This window comes from Azolla caroliniana, unplaced genomic scaffold, assembly GCF_043228905.1.
Source record: "Azolla caroliniana isolate FFs.n. ecotype wild unplaced genomic scaffold, voAzoCaro1.0.p SCAF_15, whole genome shotgun sequence".
In the NCBI taxonomy this organism is placed as follows: domain Eukaryota; kingdom Viridiplantae; phylum Streptophyta; class Polypodiopsida; order Salviniales; family Salviniaceae; genus Azolla; species Azolla caroliniana.
This window is the reverse complement of record NW_028230450.1, coordinates 7,407,414-7,418,324: the sequence shown is the minus strand read 5'-3', so window position 1 is coordinate 7,418,324 and position 10,911 is coordinate 7,407,414.

Here is a 10,911-nt window from a genome sequence, read left to right as displayed (position 1 = left end):
GGGCCTCGATGGTCGTGGCCGGAAGGCTCAAGAGTTGTTGTTCCGGCCGGTTTTGCTCCCAGGCTGCCAGTTTCTGTTTCGCAGCGTGCCATAATTCCGTAGCCACCTTAGCCTGTTTTTGGGCTGTTTTTATCTTTCGGGCCATGTCTTTGGCTACCCACGTAGTGCGATCCAGGTCCCTATATGCCTCGATAAGGGCCGTGTTCAACTCGGGGACCTCCATGAGGAGAGCGGCATGTTTTGCCTGCTTCTTTCTCCCTATTTTTTGTAAAGCCCTCTCCTCCTGGGGCTCAATTTCACCTAATAGCGCACGTTGAATCATTTTTGTTTCGGCGTGCTCTTCTACCATTCGAGCGATTGCCGCGACTTGGGCTCTGGCGAGGAAGTCGACCAGCTCGAATGTCATACTAAGGCATAGGAGCGCACTAAATTCGTAAGCCTCCGCGGGGAGGTCTTTATACCCAAGGACTTCATCCTCCGAGATCTGCGTTGTCTGCCCATGCTCGATCTTTCCCTGGTTCAGCGATGCCTCCTCAGGGATGATGGCCAGGTTGCTCTAGCTGACAACTAAGGCTTGCTCCTGTTGTGGCTCTTTCTGTTCTGCCGAGGACTCGCAGTTGAGTCGTCTTCTCTTGCTCGGCTGGGTTTGGGGTTCCGGGACCGGTAGTGTCGTTTCCTCCGCCTGCTTCCTTTTCTGGGGTCGTGGTGGTGCTGCCTGCTATGTGTTACGAGCCTTCACGTACCACGCCCTTGGATACCGATAGTCGCGGGTCTATCGAAGGTGTTCACCCAAAGGAACGGGACCCCGGGTCGATGCTGAATCTGGAAATCAAATTCTTGGAGTAGGAGCATCCACCGAGCCAACTGTCCGGTGAGGGCTTGTTTATTGACCAAATAAAGAAGGGCCGAGTGATCCACGTGAAAGGTAAACTTCCGGCCCAAGAGGTAATGCCGGAATTTATTGATGCTATAAATCATACCGAGGGCCTCCCGCTCGGTGGTGGAGTAATTATTTTCCGCGGTCGAGAGCCATCGGCTGGCGTAGTACACGGGCCTATACCAATTCGGGGGTGTGCATTGCATCAGGGCACTTCCGATGGCGATGTCCGAAGCATCTACGAAGACATGAAACGGTTCAAACCAAACCGGAGGCTGGACCACCGGGGCATGTGAGAGCATTAGTTTCAGGGTCTGATAGGCCGTGTCCTCGATTAACGTCCATTGGAAGGGAAGGCGATGGACGGCCGCGTGTAAAGGTGTCGTGAAATCGGCAAGGTGTCGTATCATTCGGCTATGCCACCGGATCTGTCCCAAAAATCGGCTTAGTGCCTTAGCATTCGAGGGTGCGGAGGCGGTCAGGATGGCCTTTACTTTATCCGGGTCCATAGCGATGCCTTCTTGACTGACAATGTGGCCGAGAAGGTTGTCGTTGGTGACTAAGAACGCGCATTTCGCCGGGTTTAAGCTCAATCGAGCTTGGCGACATCGGTCCAGGCAGAGTCGTAACTGGGTCATGTGTTCCCGTCGATGGCCATACACGGCGAAATTGTCGAGAAAGACTTGCATGAACGTCGGGATGTAGTCATGAAAGATTTCGGTGATGATGCGCTGGAACGTAGCCGGCGCCGTTTTTAGACTGAACATCATTACTTCTGCCACAAAAACACCCCATTCCATGACGAAAGCGGTTTTCTCCTGATCCTCAGGGTGCATTCTTATCTGGTTATAGCCGTTGAACCCGTCGAGGAAACTGTAGCATTCGTGGCCGGCTACCGTGTCGAGGACGCTGTCCGTGAAGGGGAGAGGGAAACCGTCGGTGGCTGTTGCCGCGTTAAGCTTCCGATAGTCGACGCAGACGCGGATTTTTCCGTTCTTCTTTGGGACTACTACGATCGGGCTCAACCACGTGGCCCGTTTAACAGGGCGAATGAAGCCCACTCGGAGTAGTTTGTCGATTTCCTCTTTTACTTTAGCGGCGTAGTTGGGGTTCATCCTGTAGCGCCTCTGCTGAACCGGTCGAGTGTCGGGTAAGAGGTGGATTTGATGTTGGTAGTATTGAGGATCCAACCCCTTCATATCGGTGTAAGACCAAGCGAAAACATCCTGGTAGTCGGTGAGCAATCGTACGAGGGATGCCCGTTCTCCGGTTGGTAGATTATTGGCAATTTGTAACATACGGGGATTCTCGTCCGAGCCGAGGTTTATTGTTTCCAGGGTTGATGCTTTGACTCGTTGTGAAATGGCGAGTTCGCGTTCGAAAGCCTCCCGAGCATGGCGTAGCTCGGCAACTGTGGTTGGATCTGGTTCATCTTGGGGTGGTGATTCCTCCGTGACTTCCTCGTCTTTAGGTGGTTCGATGGTTGGTATGACATTGATTTTGAAGAGAGGGATGATCGTGGGATGATCATCTAGGAAGTCATCGACCTCCTCATCGGCCAAACCGTTAAGCATATGGACCCCTTCCGCATATAACGGCGAAGTGTTGAGGGCGACAGGGACTCGTTCTTCAATGATGATTCGGACTTTTGTCTTGCCTCTTCGGAACGAGATCATGTTGAGTTGCCATTCGCTGTACTCAACCATGGTCGACCTAGTAACATTGGGTAGGCGCCTTGTGTCTCCAGTCTTAGCACGACGGCCGAGATCATGAACATGTGGCCTCCGAGTGTGAAGTCGAGATGGCGGATTAAACCAATGGGGCGAACGGAGCGAGTGTCGGCCATCCGAAGCCAAAAGGGGCATGGTTCCCATTGACTCAAGCCGAGGTTGTGACACGTTGACTCGCTAATAATGTTTACGCCGGATCCGCCGTCGATGATGCATCCGTGCAGGTCTTGTCCCTTAATGATGATTCGCACGGCTGGGTTCTGAGAATCCATGAGTGGTGGACCGGTTCCTGCTTCGGTGAGGTGTACCGGTAGCGTCACGGGCTTAGTATTGGCCTGGAATGCCGCCAGGGTGTCCCGAAATCTCGGCATGAGTGGTAACAGTTTATGTAGGGGCAGCGAGATGCGGGAGTTGGTAAGAACATCCCATAGTTGGTCGTCCTCCGTCGACGTGGATGGTACCGAGGTTTGTGGTGCTTCGTTGGGCACGTCTCTCATGTCAGTTTGCATGGCGCGCACGGTATTCTTTTTATAGGCCGTGTTGATCCATTCTTTTGCTGCCTGACGGACTTCGTCTTGGATTTGCCACTATGTAGTCTGCACTTTACTTCGGGTAGTGACGGTTTGAACATCGGCCATGATATTGTTCACGGCAGGTGCTTTGCCACGATCGGTTGTTGGGCATAGCGTGGCATAGTGGCCTGGTTGGTTACATTTAAAACACGTAACGTTGGCCGAGCTGCTGGTGTCCGCTCGGTCTGTGTGTGGAAGTTGTTACTGTTGATTCCCAGTCTCGTTTGGTGATGGGTTGGTCCGAGGTGCGTTGGAGTTGCGCTAGTCATTTTGAGGAGCGTCCCGTCAGCGGTTGTCGTTATGTCTTCTATTGTTGCGTGAGTTGCCGTTGTCATTTCGCCGATCAATGCGTGAGTTCCGTCGGTCATACCGGTCATCGCGATCGTCATCATATTGAGCATAATCGTCATGCCGGTCATCGCGATAGTGATCACGGCGGTCATCACGTCGGTAGTCGTCGTCTCGGCGCCGTCGATCCGGGGATCGCGGTCGGTCATTATCCTGGTCTCGGTAGGCATATCGCTCATCCTGCCGAGAGTATGTATTTCTTGGCTCGATCTGGCGGACCGGTGCCACCGTTGTGCAGTTCAGCATATTATATTCGCACTGCTCAACAGTGTGAGCTCGAGACTGACAGATCGAACACTGTGGTCGGTGGGGACATTCGAGGGCCAGGTGCCCTGATCCTGAACACGCCGTGCATTGGAGAGCTTGGCGAAAGCGATTATCCTCTTGGGGAAGAGCGTTTTGTAAGATGTCATCGAGAAGGTCGCGCCATGCTGGGTCCGATCGAGGGCGAGTAACCCGCGCTATGACTTGTTCAATAGTATGGTTGGCGAAATTTGTAAGTGTGAGAGTCGTTCGGAGAGGCTCTCGTAAACTGGACAGGAAAGTGTCCGGTATATGTTGTGCCGAGACATCATCGGCCACTTGTCTGTAGAGATCCTAGAACCGGATCGTGAACTGCGCGACCGTTTCCTGCGGTTCTTGGCATATAGAGAAGAATTGCCGGAGTAGTTCCCGTTTAGGCACCTCGCGATGAAAATGTTCAAGGAACTTTGTGCGCACGATTTGGAAAATGGTGGCCTCTCCTATTTCGAGGCGAGAGTACCATTGTGCGGCCGGTCCATCGAGGGAGAGTGTGAACTCGACAATCTTTGAGGCATCGATTTCGGCCGGCGTGAGGCGGTGCGTTGAGTGGTTGGCATGCCACGTGGATATGAAGGCACGGATGTGTGACTCCGCGTCTGGTCCGTCGATGTATCGTGGATATGGGTACGGCATGATGTCGTACTCTAGGTCTTCTGGTAGCACCGGAAAAGGGTTTAGTTCCGGTTGATTGACCTCTGGAGGGCTCGGCGGGGGTTTTGGTGGTGAATCAAGCCGCGATCGAGTGTCCGGTGGCGAGGATTGCACTGGGGAAGCCTCCGATTGCTCGGGAAAGGATTGGTCAGTGACCGCCGAGTCGGAAGTTCCTTCGACTGGCTCAGGGCGTCGAGCAAGTGGCCGAGACCTCGTGGTGCGAGAGGGCGCCGTAACGGCGGCTGGTGGTTACCTTCAACGAAGTTCGTTGTGCACTCACAGTTGTAACCGGGCGTGCCAAATTGTGTTACCCATTCCTTTGGGTAAACACCTTCGATAGACCCGCGGCTATCGGTATCCAATGGCGTGGTACGTGAAGGCTCGTAACAGAGGCGTCGTGAGGGAGGAAATGATTAGAGATAAAACACTAGTGAGGTCTTGATAGGCGTGGACGGCGCTGAAATCATAAGTATGAGCCAAAGCACAAACACATGGAGCAAAATGGACACAAATCAGATATATTACTGCAACACCAAAAGGATTACAGAACACGGCCTACGGCCGGTGACCTTACAGGATTATCTAGTTACGATGGACTAAGCTAGTGCTTCCGCCTATATTTTTCTCCCTGCGCTCTGAGGTATTGAACCTCGTTTAAATAAGTTTCCCCTAATACACAGTCGAGTCGTCGGTGGCCCGTGATACTCAGACTCGGCGCTCGCTGGCGTTCATTCCTACTCGGTTACACTACCGCCACTTGCTAATTTCCTAATTTTACATTTCTGTCCTCTGGACAACACAATGTAAGTGTAGTATGCAGACATCTAGTGTTTACTTTAACATATTTGCACCACTCTTGTTTGCACATTGTTGTAGGTTTGTTGAAAGTCATGAGGAAAATTCTCTGTTGGACTATTTATGTTCATCATAAAAGAACTTATGATAGGCCCCGTTATCATCTACACGTTTGGTTCCTATTGAATACATACTTTCAACTATATCTAATGTGTGCACCCAATTCAAAATCGAGGATCCGTTTTCGGATATTTTTCCACCACACTCGGGGTATGACCACGCTTTATGTTTAATGTAGGTGAGTGCATAATGGTTAGGCAATGTAGGGTAGGAGATTTTCCTCAAACTTGTTCGTTAGAAGAGTGGTCATCCATTAAATGATTGCCCTCTTGCTCTTGTATTTTATGTGTATATGCCTTGCGATGATAAGTTTTGTATCCTTTCACATGTAGAAGACATCATTCCAAATCCAATACCAATTGATTAATTCATAAGAATGGTCTCCTTAATAGGCACTCATAACTAACATTGTTGGAAGGTCTTGTTATTATAAAGATGAGGTAGTCTTTGATGCCATAGATCTCAAAAATGTACTAGTCATCATGCCCTAGTGATTATATAGTCCTATTGTCCATTCTAAGTTTAATTTTTGATTGAGACAGCTTAGGGCTTTCCCATTTTCTCCAAAAATCATACTTGATTATGCCCATCCTAATGCTTGTGTCTAAAATTGCGAGAATTGTAATCCCATTGGCAATGGTTGGCAAACTTAAACTAGTGTCATAGTCTTCAAAAGGAATTGCCTCAAAAGCATCTATTTTTTGTAGAAGCGAGACCTTGGTATTTGTAGTAAAAGAGGCTCTGAGGACTACTTCTCCATACCTTGAATTAATACATCTTGTCAAGGTTTGGTGTCTAACTTCAGGGCTTCTTCAAGAGAGAGTTTTAGCTGTTTTGATAAGATGTGTTATGAGTGTAGTCACATTGTATAATTAACCGTAGTTCTCTAACGTTATGGTTAGTAGGCGTGGGCTAGTTCATAAGGAATGAAAGGTAAGATTTGAGTTATTCTCAATCATATGGCAGGAGATAACTTTTAAGTATTTCATCTCTTGACCACTTCTAACGAAGCACTCAAGTGTGAATAGAAAAATGAATGGGATTTGAGCCTATAAACAAAACATAGCTACCTTCATGAAGGGGACTAGAGTTACTATGTAGAGACTTCGCCAAAGTGGCAAAGCTCTAATTGCATATGTGTGTTCCTCATTCGTGAAATCCTTGGTACGATCCATGTTTGTACTTGATGGTATGGATGCCAATGAGGGACTCATATCTATCTATTACCTTTGTTAGGGGTGGTTGGGTGGTCTAACACCCTTTCTTCCTTATTTTATTTGCTTAACATTAATTGAGATTTTTATTAGATGTAATTCAACTTCTATTGTTCACTTTCTCTACAATTTGTCATAGACATATGCCACGAAAGAAAGTAGGGATTGAACACAAGACCTCATGGTCTCTATTGGGCAACCCTACCACTTGAGCTACATATGTGTCCTTGTATTTAATTCAACTTCATATAGTGTAGATTGAACATTGGAAGTTCCTAGCTTGCATCTATTCTCATTTTCTAGCTTGCATGCATCCTCATGCATTCTCTATTGCATGCATCCTCACGTGTACTCTATTGCATGCATCCTCATGCATACTCTATTTCTAGTTGGCTTACATAGCCCTACCTTCTTGTATAAATACTCATGTGCACCTTGATTCTAATCAAGGTGAACAACACAAGTTACGGGTTCTATAAGTTGAGTTCTTCTTCTTTTACTCTCTCTTGTTCTCTAGTCTTATCTTTGTTCTACTCTATTATACTAGTCCGTGACACAATTGGCTAGTTGACATATCTCTCTAAATGGTAGATTAACTATAAGTTAAGTAATTGTTGACATAGAGATACATGGACTTTTGAATCTTAATCCTTCTTGACTCCTCCTAAACTTGTTTCTTTATTAGGTTGTGGTGATGATTATGCAAGTTTGATCATAGGGTCATTCATGGATATTGACTTTGTTGGATCTAAGCACTTCCACTTTTGGACTTTATCTTGTGTGTCATTACAATTGTTATATTTAAAGCTTGTTCTTTGTTTTTTGTTAAGAATTCGGTAATTAAGCAAGGGTTAATTAGTACCTAATTATGTGATTAAGTTAAGTGGAAGATTAAGTGATATGTGTGTGTATGTGTGTGTATGTTTGTGAGAGGAAGAGAGAGAGAAGTACACTTATGAGCAACACAAGATAGGGGATGATTAACTCTATATTAAATTATCATCATCAAAATCCAAAAATACCCACAATGAGGTATATATACAACTCATGTGCAACGGTGCACATGTGTGAGTAGAATATAGGTACAATGATGTAAGTCCTATATTCATTATACTTGGTAGTGGAGGATCTTGAATGTATCCCCACTTACGTACAAGTACAAAATCCTATTTAAGGGTTTATAGTCAACACTCCTAACTAGATTAGTCATGTACGCATAGTGATGCGCCATGTACTCATTGTATCTGTACCTCTGGACGGGGTTCTTCTAGCGGATTGAGCAGAGTAACTTTTCGTTAGCCAGTTTGAGGCCCTTCTTGGCCGGTTCAGACTTCCTTTCTGAAGATCCGCCTTCTTCCTTTCCAGGGTCAAATCCGCTCCGATCTGACCCTTCACTGCCAGTATCGTATTCCAACATCTTCTTCTTCCCCTTCTCTTTGCGCGTGAACCATCTCCTCGGTTCCTTGCGCAGGGAGAGCACAACAAAGTCTCCACTACTCACCGGTTCGGTTGAATATTTGAAGGTGTCTCAAATTCAGTTTCCGCCCGAAATACAACTCATGTGATGATACCTTGTCTCCGATCCGGTTTTGGATGTAGATGGCCGTCCGGACCGCCTCAGCCTAGTAGAATTGGGGCATGCTTTTCTCCTCTAGCATTGCCCTTGCCGCGTCGACAATCGACCAGTTCTTCCTTTCAGCCACACCGTTTTGCTCCGGTGTGTATCTACAGCTGAATTCTCTCTTAATTCCGTTCTACTGCAGATAACTGTTGAATTGGCTGGAAAAGTATTCTTTTCTGCCATCCGACCACAGGCAATTGATCTTCCTCTCCGTTTCCCGTTCAACTAAGCTTTGAAGGTTTCGGAAACATTCGAAGACTTCGCTCTTCCTCTCAATGAGGTAGATCCCTATGTGTTGGCTATAGTCGTCGATGAGGGAGACGAAATACCGACTCCCACCAAGACTAACGTTCTATGTCGGTCCCCATACATTCGAATGTATTAGATCGAACTTGTTATGGCTCCGGTTTCGTTCGATGGGGAATGGAAGTCGATGTTGCTTCTCGAGTTGGCAGGCTTCACATATTTGGGCCTTTTGGCCACTGAATTTCGGCAATCCGAACACAACATGTTTCAATTGCAGGTCTTGAAGCCTCCAATAGTTGACGTGGCCGATCCGCTTATGCTAGAGATCGATGTCCGATTAAATCTTCTGTCCTTTGGCAAAGGTGTCTAGTGTTGAGGATGAACAGCCTCCCTTCTCTGCGCCCTTGTGCAATTATGCGGCCTTCTTCCTCGATGAAGCACCCGAGGTGCGTAAACCGCACCTGCATCCCCTAGTCGACAATTTGTCCAATCGACACCATGTTCTTTGTGATAGTCAGAACATGGAGTACGTTCATCAGCTTCCCCTTTTGTCCGACATGGCTTAAAGGGACTTCTCCGACATGCACAATCGAGTGAGGGGTGTCGTCTCCAATTTCGACAATCCCCGGTTGTTCCGGTTTTTCCAAAAAGGAGAACCACTCTTCATGGCTCGTCATGTGGTTTGGACGCTCTGGAATCAGCATACCATACTTCCTCCAATTTGGAAGTAGTCTTCTTCATCGAGTTGGCCGTGTGCTTCATCACGAAGGTTGGCCCTTTACCGGTCTTCCCGGTTCTGGATCCTTTCGATCCTTCTACGTAGTGCGAGCTTTGCCGGTTTTCCTGACCGACCTTGCCAGATCCGGATTTGTCCGAATCGGCGCGCTTCTTCCAACACTCGCTTTCCCTGTGGCCCTTTTCGCCACAATACTAGTATTCTGTGTCGGCTTTTCCTTGTCGGCTTTCGGCGCCGCTTTGACTCCCCCTACTTGTGGAGGGTCCGGAACTACTGTCAACACTACCTCTGTGCCTTCGGTCCTGCTCTTGCCAACCGCCTCCATTGCGTGCCGACCCACCTCGTCCACCACGTCCATGGGGCCAATCTTTCTCCGTGTACAGCATCTGGTCGTCCGATTGACTGGTCCTGGACCACTCGCGTGGTTTTCTTCGATCATCAGCATTGATTGCAAGTCGAAGAAGGACGGTGGCTTCTCCCGGGTGCAGATCGTTGTCTGGATTGGCCCATACCTTTGCGCTAGACCACCGAGGCAGATTTGTACCATCTCGTCTTCGTCCACCATCATGTTGATGGACCGGAGTGCGTCACAAAACTCCTTTATTTTGGTGGTGTAATCCGTAAGCGACATGTCTCTTTGTCGGATGTTGTTCAGCTCTTGCCGAAGCTGCAACTTACGGGTTGTGGTAGTCGTGGTGAAAATCTTTCGTAGATTTTCCCATGCCTCCTTCGGCATCTTTGCATCCTTTATGTAGCCGAGCATTTGATCGTGCACACAAGACGCGAGGCAGTACAATACTCGGCTCGCTCCTTGCAACCATACCAAGAAGTCATTGTGTGCTAGCTCCGGTGCTACCTCGTTAGTTCCTTCCACGTAGCTGCAATAACCATGCCCCAACAAGTACTAGTGCATTTTATATGACCAGGATGCATAGTTGCTCCGATCGAGCTTCTCTGTTGGAAGTGAACTCACCATACCTCTGTCCATACCTTTCTCTGTCTGTTGTTACCGGTTAGTAGGGTTTGTCTTCGAAAGCGTTTGTCGGCTATAGAGGTTCTCAACCCTCGCGCTCTGATACCACGTGAAAGTTAGCGTGTGGAAGCATTCGACAAACCAACTCAGTCGGATAGCAACAGAAAATGAGAAAAGGTTTAATGGAGAACTTAACACAGAGAATACACATGAGAGAGAGAGAGAGAGAGAGAGAGAGCAGAACATAAACTTAATTCAAAATAACACTTTGAAACTCTGTATACATAGAATGTGCTCAGAGAGCACTTTTATACAAGTCCATAGAGGACTGACAAAAGTACTGACAGGTACTTCAATATTCGTACGTGCGACTGACACTAACTACGAGACAATGATTACCTAGTAGTCTAGGCTACTACTAGGCTTTCGGTTCGCACTCGAATCCGACTCTCTAATCCGTCTCCCCGATCCAGCCGATTGTATTCGGATACCATCCAGATACCAATCCGGCTCTGGCTTATTCAGCCAATCCGGATCCGGTTGAGCTTGCTCGCTCAACAACTGCCAATCGATTGTAGCCAATTCTCAGCGTGTCCATCTCAATTGTCGTAAACGATTCAACCACCACTCAGGCCACTAGTCTCTTACGCACCACAATTCCTTGACCCGATTACTCAGGAGGAGTAATCGATGGTGTTCTCCAGGAGGGAGTAACAAACCCAAAA